At 42.5% G+C, this 18,909-nt stretch overlaps 1 protein-coding gene and 1 long non-coding RNA gene across 1 annotated transcript in view; both read right to left on the bottom strand.

Moving 5' to 3' along the window:
• The window catches only part of Erich1 (glutamate-rich 1), a gene marked incomplete at its 5' end in the record, with an annotated part of 52,793,804 nt that overhangs the window by 32,280,404 nt on the left and 20,494,491 nt on the right, over positions 1–18,909 (bottom strand).
• LOC148000552 (uncharacterized) overlaps positions 14,740–18,909 on the bottom strand; it is a 299,008-nt gene continuing 294,838 nt past the window's right edge. Inside the window, exon 3 of the long non-coding RNA XR_015639891.1 lies at positions 14,740–16,058. This is a non-coding gene — a long non-coding RNA (uncharacterized LOC148000552). The remainder of the gene's footprint in view (positions 16,059–18,909) is intronic.

Raw genomic sequence — 18,909 nt, 5'->3', positions numbered from 1 at the left:
AAGTGTTGAGCATCTGAGCGTTGTCAGGTGCCAGTGCCAGTGCCAGTACCCGGATGCCTCCTGTTGACAATGACGGCTATCACTGGGGCATCCGAGATCCCTCTATTCTGAACGCTCTTCAGAAATCAACCGTATCTGATTGTTCTTTCAGATCAAACGGAGTAGGAAGACAAAGTAAGATGGGCGTATTCTTTCTCTCTTTACTTTGTTGTTAAAAGGGGGAGGAATTCCACTAGGACCCCCTAACTCAGTTTTAGATATTATAAAACTTTTTAAGAATTCCTGTCCTCCGCCCCCCACCCGGCTTCCAGTTCTTCCCCCTCACCCCCACTCATACATTCAGCCACTCTCAGGTCTCCCGTTGTATGAACTCCGTTTGTTTGCCCCTCTAAGGGTTGTTCGCTGACACTGAGCAAAGGCATTCAAACACCAGGCGGTCAAAAGATAGCATAAGGATATTTGCTGTGTTCCAAGAGCGTACTATGCAAGCGTCTCTATTTACCTCCAGATACTTCTCTTTCTTCTCTCCGTACCTCCTGCCCCTTTCTCACTTCCTTATTTTCTGGGGATGAAACAAAGGACTTGACTACCTGAGTTCACGCTCTCATAGTGAGACACACCCTTAGCACTTCATTCTTACTAAAAACATGAAAGACTTTTTATAAATTTTCCAGCGTTACTCACGGAAGCCCTGAGATAGGAGTCTTTTTAACAATGACTTATTCCGTGTAAAATGAAAAAAAATATTTTTCACTTTGCTCTTGGACAGCTACGAACATCGTTTAAGTTAGACTGCTCCCCTCCCCCCCCCGTACCCCACCCCACCCCAACCAGAAATGAATTCTGTAGCTGGTAACTGAAGTGAGGAAAGATGTGGTAAAATGCCCGCCATTGAGAACAGCAAGGAAAATAACAGTGCAGGTGCCATGCGTCTTAAAATGTATTTCTTGTTGGACACAGGAAGTCGTTTCTCACCAAATTGCAACGTGACATAATGTACAACATGTCAAAGTCATTGCTAAAATACAAATTGGAATCGAGCTGCGTACAGTTGGTCTTAGATCTCTCAGTCAGTTCCGCACATCGGGACAGTTCAACATGCAGAGCTCATAAATTCTCCACTCAGACAGGGTTTTGGAGAATTTCACAGAACTCAGTGGGGTCTTAGTAGGGATACTGACACGTACCACTGAGTTCTTTAATGACAACTAAACAAGGGAACACCATTCCTAATTTACTCAAGCAGAATCCAATAGCATAACAACACAATTGAAGAACACCGGTCTTCTTGTGGGAAACCAATTTCTGTGTTCTAGTCTTTTTTTTTTAACTCTTCCATTGGCCATTGACTTGAATATTCTTCCCGAGTCTGAATTCTTAGTCTGCATGTGAGAATATTACATAATTGGTCTGTTCCCTTTAAACATTTTCTCCTTTCAGCATATAATATCATAAGCACACATTTATTCAAATATGTAATATGTAGTGTACTTTATACATATCCCTCTAGACCCTGCCACCTTCCCCCTAATACACACCTGCCCCTTCTTCTAGTCCACTTTGTTTCCCTAGACAGATTCTCTTCTACTCTCGTGTTATATGTAATATGTGATTTATGTGTCTATATAGAGTGTAGGACCCACAAATGAGAAACCCCTGTGGCATTTTTCTTTTCGAGGTGGACTTGATTCACTTAAGGTTATCCATTTCCCTGCATATGGCATGACTTCAGTCTCATGCTCATGTGTGGATGTGTGTATGATTTGCGAGCATCTGTGTTTGCATCTGTGTGGGCAGACATACATGTATTGGTAAACATCCATGTTTGTGTATGTGGGGGCCTGAGGTCAATACTGCAAATCTTCTCTTGCTTGGCACCCTATATATTGAGGCAGGGTCTCACAGATGAACCCAGAACACCTCTAGCTATCTCTGGGGATATTTGTCTCTCTCCTTAGTACTGGAATTATAGGCAGGCTGTCATACCTAGCCAGCATTACCGTTGATGCTGGGAACTTGAATTCTGTTCTTCATACTTCCGTGGCAAGTACTTCACCCACTGAGCTAGCTACATAGACTCTTACTTCTCCTTATCTCTGGAAAAAAAAAACGTCCATTGTGCCATATCTATCTCATTTTCTTTCTTTTTTTTTTTTTTGGATAATTTTTTATTTACATTTCAAATGTTATCCCCTTTCCCAGTTTCCTGTCCATAAAGCCCCTGTCCCATTCCCCCTTCCCCTTATTCTATGAGGGTATTCTCCCACCCAACCACCCACCCCTTCCTGCCTCCCTGCCCTGACATTCCCCTACACTGGGGAGTCCAGCCTTGGCAGGACCAAGGGCTTCTCCCATTGGTGCTCAACAAGGCCATCCTCTGCTACATCTGCAGCTGAAGCCACCCACTCACCTCTTGATGGATTCCTAGGTCACTGCGAACAGAGCTGCAGTAAGTACTGGAGTGCTAGCATTTCCCTTATGTGTTGACAGTGTCCGTCAGGTAAAAGGTGAAGTATGTCCCAATTCTGCACACAGCGATCCCCCATTTATCTGTAGAACTGCAGCCACTATAATGGCTGCTAGTAACTACTTTTGAATTCTACAAGATATCCTTGTGCTGGCTCCTTCTCTAGTCTGCAGAGATTCTTACAAATATTACAGATATTCAGCATTGTGGTCTGGGCAAAGGATGAGCAGGGATCTTGTTAACGTTGTGACACTTCAGGAAAGTTGCCTGCCTCTGTTGGGTGACAACGTTCACCCTACCAGTCTACTTTTTTAAGGTGGATTTCTATTTGAAAAGCCAATAGAAAGAGCTGAAAAGAGGCTCAGCAGAGCAAATGGTGCTCTTCCAGGGACCTGAATTCAGTTTCCAGTATCCACCTTGGGCCATTCACAGCTACTTGTATCTTCAGCTCTAGGGGATCTGACACCTTCTTCAGGCTTCTGAATGGAACTGCACTCATGTGGCAGACATACACACACACACACACACACACACACACACACACGCACGCACACACACTCACACACACACATGCACACACACTTACATACATACAGACACACACACAGACACACACAAACTCACTCACACACACATACACACACACTCACACACACAGACAGACACACACACTCACACACACACTCATACACACATACACACACACTCACTCATTCACACACACATACACACACATACACACACACACTCACACACATACATACACACACTCACACACACACTCACACACACTCACACACACAGACACACACAGACACACACAGACACACACACACTCACACACACACTCACACACACACTCACACACATACATACACACACAGACACACAGACACACACACACACACACTCACACACATACATACACACTCAAGGCAGGCCATTGTTCCACTCTAGGGGACCTCAAAAGTGTCTTCAGCATACTTAGTTCCCTCTAGCAACGAGAGATAAATGACTTTATTCTGAGACAAAGAGTGAGATGCATCACAAAAGAGGAACAGATGGGGTACCCGGGCGCTGAAGGAAGTCGAGGCTATTTCTGGTTTGAGACCAGCATGGCAGGTTGGTGATGAAGGAAGTATCATGGGGACAGGTTTGTGGGCAGGGCTCTCCTGCCTTAGAGTTGCATTGACTGTTCCTTATCCCGGAATGCTCTTTCTCTAACTGTCACATGCCTTTAATGTTCAGCTTGAGTAGCTCTTTACCTACTTACTCTCCCACGATCTCCCCACTCTAAGCATCGCTCTCCTGCTATGTTTCTGTCTAAAGATCTGATTGAGTTCTCTACTCATAATACATCGCAATTGCTAACCAATCAGCATGTTTGTCTCATGCACACTGCTGCTAAATTAAACTCCACAAAGGACCCTGGGGCTCTTTTCCACTTCTTTATAAACACTTATCATCTTGTCCAACCACTAGAAGATGTATATTGGTATATCACTGTAGGATGTCATATAGGTGAAGGCAGGTACAAGATAGAACGAGCGCCTGTCATTGGGCAAGAAGGAAAGATGGGCGGGAGAAAAGTTTTAGAGAGAGGCTGAGACTGGAGGAGGCAGGAGAAGCAGCGGAGAGAACATGGAGGCAGAAGTTAAGATTCCTCTCTGCATATTTACAGGTTGTTATGAATATTCTTAAGGGATGGATGTGTACAGGGCTTTATGTGTCTAGGTGGGCAATTATATCTTATCAATTGGTTGTAAGTTAATTGTGTGGATGTACATTGAGCATTTAACACATCGATCTGGGTGTTGGGTTCCAGTTTGCTGAGTAGTGATTTTACTGGGTGTTGGGCGTGTGAGCAGAGTTTGTGACAGGAAGCCGTTCTGGTCTATAAAATGCTTGGGGCTAGCATGGTGTGGGGCCATGCTAGTATGGCCTGTGGAACACTATGTGAGTCTCGGGCATGGTAAAAACCGCCAAGGGGACCGTGTGTGAAAGCTGTAACAGAAACAGCTAGAGCACGAGGATCCTCCGGAGTGGGAACTCACAGGAACCAGGACGAGTGCTGTCATTTATAGCTTCACAGCAACCTATCATGAATTGTTGATCAAAGGAGGGAATGAATCAGACATCCTAGGTGATAGGAGAAGTGCAGCTGTGGGGGAGGGGAGAGGAGGGAGAGGTCCTTGTTATGGGAAAATAGTGTGACTGGACTGTATGGACTCACCACACCAGTTCTGCCTGGGGGAGCACGGGGAAGATTAAAAATAAGTATCAAGATGTATGCATGAAAAGGTAGATTAGGAGCGAATGCTATACTCTATTCTTTGATTAAGTGATAGTTGTTGAACTGGAGATGGACATACTTCCTCTTTGTGCTCTTATATCTTCAACCTACAGACAGAGAGAAGAGCATATCATTTCAAACCCATCTACTGTCAAACCTAATATCCTCGCACCAGACCCATGGACCTGAGAGAGAGTTGGTTGGAACTGTCAGGGGCCTTGAATTGAAAGTTAAGTGTGTCTCAGGGACCTGCTGAGTCCCACGGTGTGAAGGTTCAGATCAGGCCAAGCCCAACATCTGAGATCAATTCAAGTCAACAGATTAGATGCCTCTAGGGTGTGCTCAGCCCTGTGGCAAAATACAAGATAAATCAAAAGCAGGATTCCCTGTCCTTACAGAACAGAAGAGATCTGTCTCTGATAGAACTGCTCCAAGTGACCTCCCTACTTGGAGATGTACCAGGGAATTAGGCAAGACTCAAGTGTCCAGACGCTCCTCATAGAGTCCTCTTTGTAAGGTGAGCTGCCATACGAGTATCTGGAAAACACCTAGATGCTTCTCTAGACTCCTTTGGCTGTGTGCCTATCCTTGTCTAGATAAACCCAGGAAGGTAGCATGAGGGAGCCCTGGATGACGATCTGTGGGTCATCCAACATTGTCCTTTGACAGCAAGGAACACTGTTTCCCCGGGCACGCTGTTTTAACAATCAGAATGCATTTTTCTTGGTCACAGTTTGAGTACAGGTGCATTGATCAACTATTTGTTGTACATCTGCAAAATGCTAAAAGCATCATGCTAAAAAAAAATCCCAACTTTTCTTGGCTCATATGAGAAACCAAGGAGATGAAGATGGGTGATTTTTTACTGTAACTGCCAGTTTCTGGGCAGATTATTTGAGGTTTGTAGGGGAGTTTGCAAAGTTGCCTGAAGTATTCTGGAAATGGTATATATATATGTGTGTGTGTGTGTGTGTGTGTGTGTGTGTGTGTGTGTGTGTGTGTGTGTGTGTGTGTGGCTGTTGGTCATAGAAAAGTATTGCCAAGAATGCAATAAGAATCAAGTGTTTTAAATCCAAGACACAAGGAAATGCACAAATATGAAGGGTCACCAGAGTTTAGGATGCTCTATAAGCCTGGAAAAGCAGAGTTTAATTCCTGGGTATAAAAGTATTTACTTGGGGGAAATGAGTTTATTTTCCCATATGGAGTTTGTTAAGACACTCTGCTTCCAATGTCTCCCTGTCTATAAAAGCATGTCTCTCAGCCCGCACTGCCCATTGGCTGTGTACATACGCTGAGTTGGTAGCCCGGTAGAGTACCCTGCTGAGGTAAGACTGAGCAGGGTAGCGAGGCACTGAGGCATCCAGAGGAAACCTCTGCAGGGTAAGAAGCAGGGTTAGTGGGTACAGAAATGACAGAGATGCTAGGTCCTTGCTCAATAAGCAGGCATCAGCCAGTGCTCAGTCTTCAATAGCACAACAGGCCCTTGAGTAATGGTGCCTCACAGTGTAACGTTCAGCGCTGGCTTCTGCCGGGAGGTAGAGTGTGTATCTTATGTTTCCCCCTCTCTTATCTCCTTGACCTTTTACTCTCGCGTCTGATGACACCACCAAAGCGTAGCTGGCTTTGCTGTTGTCACAGATGAGGTGTATCGTCCTTTCTCAGGGACATGTGCACATCAGGCTTTTACAGTGTAGACTCTTCATTGACATTTGTGGCATCAGGAGGGTTTTTCAAGCTTGGTGCTGATAATGCTTTTGGATGGGTGAGGCTGTGCTCTGAAGAGCCAGTATCAGTACAGCTACTGTAAAGCCTTTAGTGCCATCTTTTGCCTCTACATCTTGGATGCTAATGTCACTTCTCTCAGAGGTGTGTTGAGCAAAAAAGGAATCCTGCTATCACCAAGCAACCTAAGTGACACTTCAGACTCCCCCTTAAACTAACCCTTTAAGATTTATGCCTAACATGACTTTCTGAGCAATCATCATAAGTGCTCAATATATTTAAAATCTCAGCCAAGCATGGTGAGTTACACCTTTAATCCCAGTACTTGTAAAGCAGAGGCAGGCAGATCTCTGAGTTTGAGGTTAGCCTGGTCTACAGAATGAGTTCTAGGAGAGACTGGACTACACAGAGAAACTATCTTAAAAAATCAAATTAAAAAAAATAAGAATTTGAATTTAAAATCTCAAAGTTTTGAAGTATCTAATTATGTGATATAGGGAAACTTTTATAATAATAAATTATATGCCCAGATAATATCATTTACTTCATAGTGGTATCAGCTCAGGAAATTTTCTAAGTGAATAAATGGTATGTTTTAAGGAAAGGAAAATGTTATACTTGCTATTAAATCTGGCACGGAGAGTTTTCCTTTTGTCAATGAATTTGTATACCAAGAGCGGTGTGACCTATGCAGTTAACAGAATGTGGACATTGTACATTGCTCTGGACTCTCTCCTGCCTCTATTGAGCTCTGGAGACCACTTTAAAGCCATCAGACAGTAGTCTGAAAAAGAGAATTTTCATTAATCTGTCCTCCACTGGTCTTTGCAGCAGCAAGCTATGGGGTCCTCTGTTGAATCACAAAGGGTTTTTTTGTTTCTTTTGATGTGTTTTGTTTATGATTTTTTTCTCTCTTACCACACTGAGAACTCTTTGTAAGTTACACATATGTTTGATTCAGCTTACATCATCTTGAAAGAGCCTACACCCAGTCCACATGTATTGAATAAATGCAGATGTGAGGAGGTACTCATCCCTTTACGGACTCAACTTCTGCAGCCAGCTTTTCTAAAACCACAGGTTGTAATCTTCTGTAATTGTCAAAGCCTGCAATCTCCATGAATGAGTTAACATTTGAAGGCTGAAGGGCCCAATGCCAAGCCCCACGGCCCCTGATCAACACCGTGATACCCCTCAAGGAGAGGTCTGTATAATCACAGATATATTAAAGATAAACATTATTTAAGCCATCTCCAGTGTACAATGATCTATTACTACTACTCAAATCTTCCTTTGAGTTTCCCTTTCCTCTTAAGTAGTAATCAGATCTCTTCCAGAGTACCACTTTACCTTGATTTTGAAGGTTGGCATTTAATGTAATTGTGATCTTTAAAAAAAAATCTATAAAGAGCAGGAAAATGGCTCCTGTCAGCGAAAGACTGTCCTGCTTTGCAGCTTGAACTTCCCAGCTGACTCTAACTGGTGATGTTTGAATGGGCGTATAAGACCCGGGAGGTGACAGTAGGTTGCTGGCCACTCTGAAGAGAAGAATAGTTGGAACACTTTCCCCGCCCACCCTCCCACTGTCCCTTTCCAGGAGAGAGGAAAAGAACTCTTCAAACTGGCTACAAACTGCACTAAGTCGGGTCTTGAGGTCAAACTCTGACACAGAAGAGGGAGTACTGATCCAGGGTTTTCTTTACACATGCCGTTCTTTGGATAAAGGCCTTTTGCACTTTGTATAAATCTACTCTAAGATCATGCTCCCACCAAAGAACGTTTTGTTCATGAAGTGTGTCAATGGTAAGTAATTGAACAGAGAGAAAGGACGGTAGGTAGATCTGTAGCCAGACATATAAATAGAGAGACACAGAATCCACCACACAATTTGCCACTCTCTTCTTGAGCATCTCTGAGAAGTGCCAGCTGTTGGCTGACTCCCCCATGCTATGTAGGTCAGGACGCAACGAGAACCCAAACTATAAAAAATGACAACAAAATGTACCCTTAGTTGGTCCTAAGGAGTTATATAAAGCGCCCCTAATTGACCATATCAGAGGAGATTTTGAACTTCTTGCATGAAAACAACTTGGTATTCCTGGTGATCACACCATTTACAACAAGGTCTCCTCTGAGTGTTCCAGAATAATGGGGACAGTATTTTAAAATAAATGTGTTGCAACACGCAGGCTGTGTTTTCAAAAGCCTCGTCTGCTCCCCTTTAGAAAGGGGGGTTGCTGCTCTGCTGGAGAAGGGAGATTGGCTCTCAGGAATATCCCCCCTCCCCCTGATAAACAGTGCTAGAGAGGGACGTTTTTGGCACTTGAATGATATACCTGTATAAAGAAAAAAGTTGCCTTTATAGAAGCACAAAAAACCCATATCTTTTACCCTGAACATGCTATTCAGTTGAAGTCGCCTTTGTTAATTCAATGGGGCTTTGTTATGTTCACAAATTGAATTTTTTGACACCTGACTCTTCTAAAACTTGCTGTGGTGGGACCGTTTATTGTTATTAGCCTCATCTAGATGTTACAAAGCAGCAAGGGCCATTCTCTGGTGACAATTCTGGGTTGGGGTAAAGTAAACATCACAGCATCTGTAACATAAGGAAATGGCTGTTTCAGGGGAATGGGGAGGAAGAAAGAAAGAAATAGAAATGTATTGGAAGCTATAAAGCCAATCTTTTCTTTTGACATTTATCTATGTAATGCTAATTAAACTTTTATTAATAAGTAAGCATCCCTTTCTGGGTAATCATATTCCATTTTACATGACTCTATCACCATTTGAATTATGAAATGCCTAAAATTGTAGAATTAAGAGTTTAGATAAAATGTAAGGGATATATGAACATTTAAAAAATGAGTTTTCATAGGAAGGACTATCAGTGAAGCATAGAGGATGTTGGTGAAGTTGATTTAGGTTATGTCTGCATGGTAACCACACTCTCCCACAGGATACTCCTTGGAGCCATTTCCAGCAGCAGACTGGGATGCACAGGCCATAGAGTTCACTTGCTATTTCTTACATGATCAGGTTCACAACCCAATAAACGTACAATGTTGACTTATGTTGAACAAATAGCTTTACAATGAAGGATTTTAGGCAAGAGATCTCCAGTCTCGTGGACACTAGTCAGGCATGATTTAGAGATACACAGCCGATGAAAGGGGGAGGGTGTGAGCCCAATATTGAAACCTTGAAGCCAACCATCAGACTGTGCATGGGGATCCAAATGAAGGAGTTAGAGAAAGGACTGAAGGAGCTGAAGGGGTTTACAACTCCATAGGAATAACAACATCAACCAACCAGAGCCTCCCCAGAGCTTCCAGGGACAAAACCACCAACCAATGAGTATACATGTGCAGGCCCATGGCCCCAGTCACACATATAGCAGAGGATGGCCTTGTTGGGCATCAATGGGAGGAGAGGCCCTTGGTCCTGGGAAGGCTCATTTCCCCAGTGTAGGGGAGTGCCAGGGCGTTGAGTGGGTAAGTGGGAGTGGGAGCATCTTCCTAGAAGCAGGGGGAGGGTGAGAAGGTATGGGAGAGGGGGAGGAAGGGATAACATTTGAATGTAAATACAGAAAATTATCCAATAAAAAAAGAAAACCATGAAACTCAATACAGTGAAGGTCAATGGATGCAAACTCTCTGCTTCTGTACAATGTCAAGAGTGTCAGTGTTGGTGTTAGAAGCCATTTCTTTTCTACCGAGGGAGTGCCACCCAGTATGCTATTTTCCAGAGAAATAGTCCATTTCATTCACTTTTGCAGATATCGATGGATTTCTTCTTTGAAATACTACTATTGTAGTATTCTGGTACTGAAGTATCTTGTCTCTGCTAAGGAAGGATCCCTGAAAAGAGCAGCTAGAGTCTCTTTAGTGCTGGAGTTCCCTGATGCTAGACATGGACACTCAGCACTCTTGCTATCTACTTTAGCTTGACGATTTGTTAGGGTTATTTACTTCTGGTAATCTTCCCCTGAGCAGAACTTTATATTCAGAACCTAACAAGAATGATGACTTTGAGAGCAGACTGGCAATTGTCTAAATTTCCTGGAGGTAAAACTTTTGAGTCTTTAGTGCTCATTGCTTAACCATCTCCTTGCGTTGTGGTCAGAGGTAGAGAGAGTCTGTTTTGCTTGATTTCTGCCTGCTCCATTAATACAGCACTAACACTCTGTGTTCTCATCCAGTCTTCCACTCACCCAGTTCAGGGGTTCATCATTTCTTAGTTAGTGAGATATGATAGAATATAAGTCCATGACTGATGATCTGCACTCTATTCAAAGAGTTTAAAGATTGGAAGTTCAAAATAGAATCCTGCTAGAATGTGGAATTGTTGAAAAATAATTATTGCAAGTGAACTAGTAGGCACAGATTGTTCTGTAGGCCATGTCTTGGCAGTCTCAATTTCAAGTGATACATAGGTACCTTAGAATAGTAACAGAATTTATGGTCCTGAAACAGTACTAGGGAGATATATTGTTTCCATTTTACAGACTAAGAAACTGAGAGAGAGAGAGAGAAATTAACTAGGACTGACAACAGTTGGAATTGGGAAGTGATAGGACACGACATTTTTGATCGGAAAACTAAAAGCAAAGAGTATTTCTACAGTTCCATGTTTGTTCATTATGCTTAACCTCTGTCCTGACTTTTCTCTGGCGATGGCATGTTGAAAGCTTTCTGTTTTTCTTAGTTGATCATCCTTGATGTGGGTCACATGCTGTCAAATTGAACAGTTTGTTTCCTGAAATCAATTGGGAAGAGTTACAGCCATCCTGTACAGCAGGTAGCATGTTTCCACAGTGGTGATGTCTCTTGTCATAGCACAGAGGACGTGTGGTGGGCCTGGTATGGAGAGTTCAGTGGCAGAAGACACTGGGACAAGAACCCAGCCCTTAGAGGACAGGTCATGTCCTAGTATACACAGCCACTCTATGATACTCTTCAAGGGCCTTGCTGTCCATCTCTGTAAATACCTCCATGGGCAGTCAGGAGTGAGCACCAGACCTTGAACTTATGTTGAAAGCTATGTGTCATGTCATTTTTTAGTATGGTTCCTGACTAGTGTCAAGAAAGATTACATCCTAATTATCAAGGGCCATGAATATCTTGATTAATTCATTTCTGATCCCAGACAAAACTGAACAAACGAACTTCCCAGTGCTGCTTTGAAACCTATTTTGAAGTGAGTTTGCCAATAGGCCTGGAGACTTAAATAGGTTTTTCTATCCTTGAGACAGTCTACCCCTAAATCCATTTCATTCACTTTATAACTTCCCATCGATTAACTGATAGTCAAATTTAATTGACCATTTAAAAATATCTAGCTGCCTTAGCATGGATGAATTCTGGGGGATGTGCATGTGTATCTATGGTGTATGGGTCTACGGGGAGTCAGAGGATGACCTTGGGCATTATTCCTCAGAAGCTATCCACCATATTCAGGAAAGCCTCTCAAGGACCTGGAGTACACCAAGTAGACTAGGATGACTGACAATGGAGCCCCAAGGTTCAGCCTGTCTGTTTCCCTACTACTAAACACTGCATGTTACTACATCCAGCTTTTTACACAGGTTTTAGGGGTCAGACTCAGGTGTTCATGCTGGCAAGGCAAGCACTTTAGTGACTGAACTATCTCCCTGGCCGTGGATATGTAATATATTTTATATTACAAATAATATATATTATATATTTGTCTATATATTTAGTACATTGTATATAATCTAGTACATATATATACACTTCTTTCTTTCATCCTATTCTATCATAAGCTAAGTATTTTAGTAAAAAATAGAATCTGCCTAGACCCTTCATTGTTTGCTTTTGATTTTGACAATGGAGGCCAAAAGCCACCATGGCTAAACAGAAGACAGGCAGGGAGACCGTACTAGGAGATCTACAGTTTGATAGAAACATAAACAGCCAAAGCATCCAGTCAGCCTGAACATTGCCTTGATTCAGGCCCCTCAAGACTCTCTGACCTCAGATTAGAAGCTTCTGCAAACTGCAGCCTTTCTCTCCAGTGTCTCCGGCCCAATAAGACGACACTGGATCCCACTCCTCGTACCAGGCTCAGGGGAACAACCCTATTCATTCCGGAGCCCTCAACTCAGCAGCCTGGTGAAAAATTACTACCGTATCTCACAAATCTGAAACTTTTCCTTTCTCCCGAATGCTGTGTCTGCAGAACACCGAAGCATCCAGATGAAGAGGAAGATCTGCAGTCAGCCATTCTGATTTTTGTTCCACACAACAACAAACACGGAACGGTTTATAATCATCAGAACAGCTCACAATGTTTTCTGACATTGTTAATCCCTGCACTCTTCCCCATCTCTCTGATTATCCACTAACTAGTGATATAATCAGCTAAGAATCCCAGGGGAGCGAGCGGGGAAAGGAGGAAACAGAGAGATTTTGTGTGGGCATTTTGCTCACCCTTTCTTTTACTCAACACAGCAGGACAAAAAAAGGACAAGGGTCAGTGCCAGCCAAAGGTTTCAGACTCTGTAATTGTATGAAGACCTGGAAACATATAGCGCTTACTGACAGAACAGGATAGCCTTGACTAATCTCTGACTTTCAGTAGTTTATGGTGTCCTTTGTATCCATTTCTGAAAAGTGTGCTTAACATTTTATTTTTTCATTTTTCCCCACTGACTCCTTTAAACCAGAACCAACCAGGGACATCCTGAGATTATTCATTTGCTTGGGCCACGTTTTTCAAATGCCATTCCGGCCGTTACATTCAGGAAATGTTCCTGAGTATTGTTTGGTGCATTCTGCTGTGTGTTTCAAGGTGCCTTACAGAGTTCAGGATGGCCTCAAACTCACTGTGTAACCAGGGCTAATCTCCAATTCCTGATTCTCCCAACACTTCCTCCAACGTGCTGAGGTCAGGAGCAAGAGTCAGTTTAGCTGGCTTCCTTATGAACATTTGTTAGGCTTAATGAAATTATCTGAGTCACCTGACAGGTTTCTGTCTTCTGGTTTGTGTTTGCTGCATAAATACACACACACACACACACACACACACACACACACACACACACACACACACACACACACAAAATGTGCTTTTCCTGAGCTGGAAGGTGCATTGCTGTTCTGCCTGATTCAGGAAGAGTTTGGAGGTCTATGGGCTCTATCTACCCTTTGTCTCCTTATCAGAATATATGTTTATGAGCGTATTTTACAGGCAGCTTCTGACCTATGTTACAGCACATCAAGTGTTCTCCTTCAAAGTGTGTCTCAGAGGAACACTGAGCCAATCAAGTTTATATATTAGCTATTACAGACTAAATGCTTGTCCTAGAGAACCTCCCAGTATAGGAAGAGTGGTTTCCATGAATAGATAAGAGAAGGGTTTGAAGAGAGGGTACTTAAAAGACGAGGGGAGGTTGACATGTTTTATTAGAGTGGCATTCAGGCAAAGTGTTCTCTAAGGTGGAATGCTAGAGACTTGAAGGAGTTTCGCCCGATACCATGCTTGCAGAGAATTTTAAGCTATATGTTCACAGCAGAAAACACCCAGGTGATTACATTCCTATCCTGAAATATCTCATTCCCTTCAGGAATGAGAGGAGGCATGCACCTACTTTCTGGAATTCTCCAAGAAGGATAATTTATAATTTACAATGATAACTTGTTCCCCAAATGTAATTTGCTTAATATCTATTGATTTATTTTATCGGTCTGCAGACAGGTCTTTTCCAGAGCATGAATTGTCACAGAAAAGGGAGAGAATAAAAAAAATGAGCAAAGCAACTTAGACAAACCTTGTCTTATCCCGTTTCCAGGTAAACACTGAATGTGCACTTACTGGGCCGTTGTTCCAAATGTGGCGTGTAAAACGGAATGCTGAAACTCCTCATAGGGATCTTACAAGGTCAGTTATTGAGGAAATGTGTGATAGTAAATTATTAAAATCTACCTTCTATTAACTGCTCTCATGTTAATAGAAAAACACAATCAAAAAAAAAAAAGAAGAAGAAAACCCCTCACCATTGCCTAAACTGAGGAGGTCTAGGGAAGAGAGCTACCCCACATGTGGGAGATGGCACGCAGCATGTAGTTTTGATTAATTACCCACCAAGCTTATAAGGATGTACGTGTATGCTCACAAGAGCACTTATTAAAGGGCTCCCTTTTCACTATTGCTGAGACACCCTTAGGGGAAAAGTAAAAATCGGTGCCTGGAAGAGATATTAAAACAAAACAACAGTGACTCCTGCGATTTTATGTAAGAAGCCAACTATGATTTTATTATTAAAATTATAATAAAAAATCTATCCTGTCTTCCTTCACAGGAGGAAAAGCAAAAAGAATTACATTACAAATACTGATTTTACCTCAAATTCACACAGTAAGAAAAAGACTTTTGCTTTCAATATGAAGTTAATTTAAATCTATTAGCTCAAGTACGAAATAAAACCAGTGAGGACGCCACATTGATTGTCTATTGTCTGAGGGTTTTAAGCTGTGTTCCTGGCCTTTCGACTTCTGGAGTGATTTTTCACCTAACATGGTAAAGTATACTTGAATGAATAACATAGAAATCTCAGTGAGCAACTTGCTTTTTTTCCCAGGTACAATCTTATTATTCCTATGTACTGGCATTTTACATTGGTTCCATCATTTAGAAAGTTCTTTGCTTCATGGAAACTTAATGTTGAATCATATTAAAAGAAGAGGCTGTCAACTAGGAGGAAGCAAAAAAACCCCTCAGACTTCCACTCATTAAACCCAATGAGTCAGGGACTTTTTAAATGATTTGCTCTGAGAACCCAGCTCTCCTGGAAATACCACTGTGTACACATCCCGAGCAGAATGCTTGTCAGCCCTCCTGTTGTACATTTCTTTCTAGCGTCTTGGTAGAAGACACTTCCCATTTTGTGGAAACCCTTCAGAATGCGATTTTAAATGAACCTGTTCACAGGGTTCAAAGCTCTAAGTTAATAGACCACGGCTACCATTGAGCAAACGCACCGAGCAATGTAAGAAGTAAAGAAAACCATAACCAGGTACAAGCTGGATTCTCTAGGGTCACCGTGTAAGTGCTACTCAGAAAGGATTAAGACTTCTGGAGAACAAGAAAGCCCCAAACAATTCACTTCCAAGAGTGGGAAACATACACACTGGCAGTCTATTGTGCTTGGCCTACTTTACGCTGGTAGCTGATTTGTTGAGGTTTTGTTTTTGTTTTTCTCTCAGGAGATTCTGAATTTTAGAATGCCCTCATTCACTTAATCTTCCAGAAAATAAAAAGTCCATAGAAAGGTGGTTGGCTTTTGTGGGATCAAAACCACTACGAATCCAACCAACGATGCCTGTTACAGACTCATTGAAATAGACGATTGCTGGATTGCTGGGACCCAAGCTTGGCAGCTCTGCCGGAAGTACTTGCTTTGCTAACCACAAACAAGTTGCGCGCTGTAGGAAACCCGTCTGCAGAGATTTTGGTCCCCGGATCCACCTACCTTCCCCCTCGCGAAAAGAGGTCTTCAGCTTCTTAGCTTGTGCAGAAATTCCGAATCTTTGTCTTAGAGAAGCTGGAGACCTGGAACAGAAGACAGCGAAAGATGTAAACTGAATCAAAGGGTTATTGATATTTCATAAAAGCAAAAGCTGAATTCTAAAGAGGTCGGTTGCTGGCTTCTAATAATGAATCGGGAAAAGTTGGTTAGCAGTTACTTAAAATAAACCATGACAGTCAGCAAGGGCCTAGGACCCCAGCTCTTTGGGAGATAGAGGCAGGGAGATGAGTTCCAGGCTGGCCTGGGCTGTAGATTGAGTTCAGGACTTTATTGGGCAAAACCCATTGAAAACTCATTTCAACATTAGAAGTTAAAAGAGAACTGAAGGTCTAGCTGGATGGCAGGACACTTGCCTAGAATGTTCCTGAAGGCCTGGGGTTGAGTCTCAGGGCCCATAAAGACAAAGAAGCCACCTGGGCATCCTGCTAAGTGAAGCTTTAGCTTTCCATGCACTCACTTAGCACTTTCCCTACATCGTAAAAGGAAGAAATTTGCATGATTTATTTACCTTTCCAAAAAATTAAAGTGTTGAGAGACTTACCTAAAGTGTTGAGAGACCACCTTCCCATCTTGTTTAAAGCCCTTCCCCCTCACATCCTCAATTCCAGTTAAACAGGATGCAGATTAGGCCAAGAGCTGAAGACACCTCAGGTTATCTTTGTGTTCTTAGGAACCACAAGTACATTCACTACAGCATGAACCTAATGTTGTTCTTTGTTTGCTTGTTTCGGTAAGGTCAATGAAAAAAATCAAACGCAGTATAGTTGCTTATTTTTGCATGCCATTTAATCATTGGAAATCCTAACCGCACTTTAAACAAACCAGCTCCTTGAATTAGGAGTTAGGAGTTAGGTCTATGTGTCAAATAGCAAGCCAAAACCTCTGTGTTCCTTTAGTTTCATTCAGTCACCATATACTAAGGACAAGCCAACTAAACAGAATCAACAAAAAAACACAAAAATGGAGAGTACTCAAGAGTCATGAAGACAAGTCAGAGGCAATTCCTACCCCTCACCATGGATGTGTCTTTATGGAAAAGATGGTTTTAATACAGAGACTTAAGTATAGAGAATTTTGCAGGGCTCAGCTCTAACTGTGGACGACTACATCACATCTTCTTCTTCTCAACACTTAGCCAAAGTTATGGAAGAGGGGTGGGAAGATCGTAAGAAGCATTGGAGAGTGATAGATACTCTATATCACCCCATTGAAGACTGACACAAGTAATGGTTCTGGATAAGATAGGGCCATTGCATGCATCTATCTGCAATAGCTACAGTTATCTGCACAAGATCAAGCCAGTTAATGTCCCATCATGGGTGGGTGGGATGGTGGGTTTGAGCATCTAATCCTGTCAGAGCAGCAGCTTTTGAAAGGAATAGTTTTCTTGCAGTGGTGTGACACATGGTAGGTTACCCCAAATTTCAGTGAATGGGTTTATACATATACACAAATGCCCAGCTTTAATTGGACTTAGTGGTTTATAGAAAAACAAGAGGAGAAAGGGAGAAAGGAGAAGAAGAAAAGAAGGAGAAGAAGGAAAGAAGGAGAAGAAGGAAAAGCAGAAGAGGAAGATGAGGATGAGGATGAGGAAGAGGAAGAAAAAGAGGAAGAGGAGGAGGAGGAGGAGGAAGAGGAGAAGAAGAAGAAGAAGAAGAAGAAGAAGAAGAAGAAGAAGAAGAAGAAGAAGAAGAAGAAGAAGAAGAAGAAGAAGAAGAAGTCATAAAGTTGGTAGGAGGATGAGGGGATTTGGGAGAAGTTGGAGGGAACTGGGTGGGGCAGATATGATTGTTATACAGTAAATTCATATAGGCCACTACCAAAGAATAAATTTTAAAAAATGAAAACTAGCTTTTAGGTCTGCATGCCACCGACAATGTAATTGATGTATTTATCACAAAAGGGGAAATTAGGAGCAACTGCTTTTTCAGAAAGTAGGCACATTTTTCAAACACAACTTGAGAGGTCAGATTTGTGTCTGGTTTGTATGTTTTCTGAAAATGTTGAATTATTAGGTTGAGAGTCATAAAATGAGTCTTACTCTTTTTATATATCCTTTTTCTTGTGCATGTCTATGCATGAGTTGATATACGTGAGTTCGGGGTGCACGTGTGTAGGTTGATGTCATTATGCAGGTGAATGCAGGTGCACGAGGCCTGTCATTGGATGAGAAGGAAGGATAAGCAGGAGAGGCGGGAGAAAAGTTTTAGAGAGGCAGAGGAGGACGGAGCAAGGAGGAGGAGAAGCCAAGAGAACATGGCAGCAGATGTTAAGCTGAGTATAACTTGTAACTCTGAGCATAGTTACAGGTTGTTATGACTATTCTTAAGGGATGGATGTGTACAGAACTTTGTGTTGTCTAGATGGGCAAATTATATCTTATCAATTGGATCAGAGAATATTGTGTGATACGTTCTTTCATGTGGCGACTTAATTTAGTTCAAGAGGGTGTATGGTGGCTGGCTGTTTGGGATGTGTATGCCTGGCATGGTGGAAACCATCCAAGAGAGCTGTGCGTGAGGGCAGGCAGCCTGACAGGGTGTTGTGTTGGAACGGCTCATGGACAGCGGGTCAGAAAGTAGATGGGGGCAGCATGGAGCCTCTGAGATAATAGCCCGCCAGAGCCGGAACTAGTGAGAGAGCGTGACCTCCAAGGTACACGCCGGAACTGGTTCTGCCCTTCTGCAACACATATGTGCCAGTATGATAAACAAAGGATAACCATGGGTCTTGGTCTTTGCCTTCTATTTTGTTTGGGATGCAGGGTCTGTGATTCCCATGCTTACTAGGCTAGGAAGGCTGGCCTGTGAATGTCCTATCCCGTAGGAGGGAGACTTGGATTACACATGTGCATCTTCCTCCAGGCTTTTCCTA

Source organism: Rattus norvegicus, chromosome 16 (genome assembly GCF_021556685.1).
Source record: "Rattus norvegicus strain SHRSP/BbbUtx chromosome 16, alternate assembly SHRSP_T2T, whole genome shotgun sequence".
Taxonomy (NCBI): Eukaryota; Metazoa; Chordata; class Mammalia; order Rodentia; family Muridae; genus Rattus; species Rattus norvegicus.
This window is presented reverse-complemented; position numbering and strand designations above follow the sequence as displayed.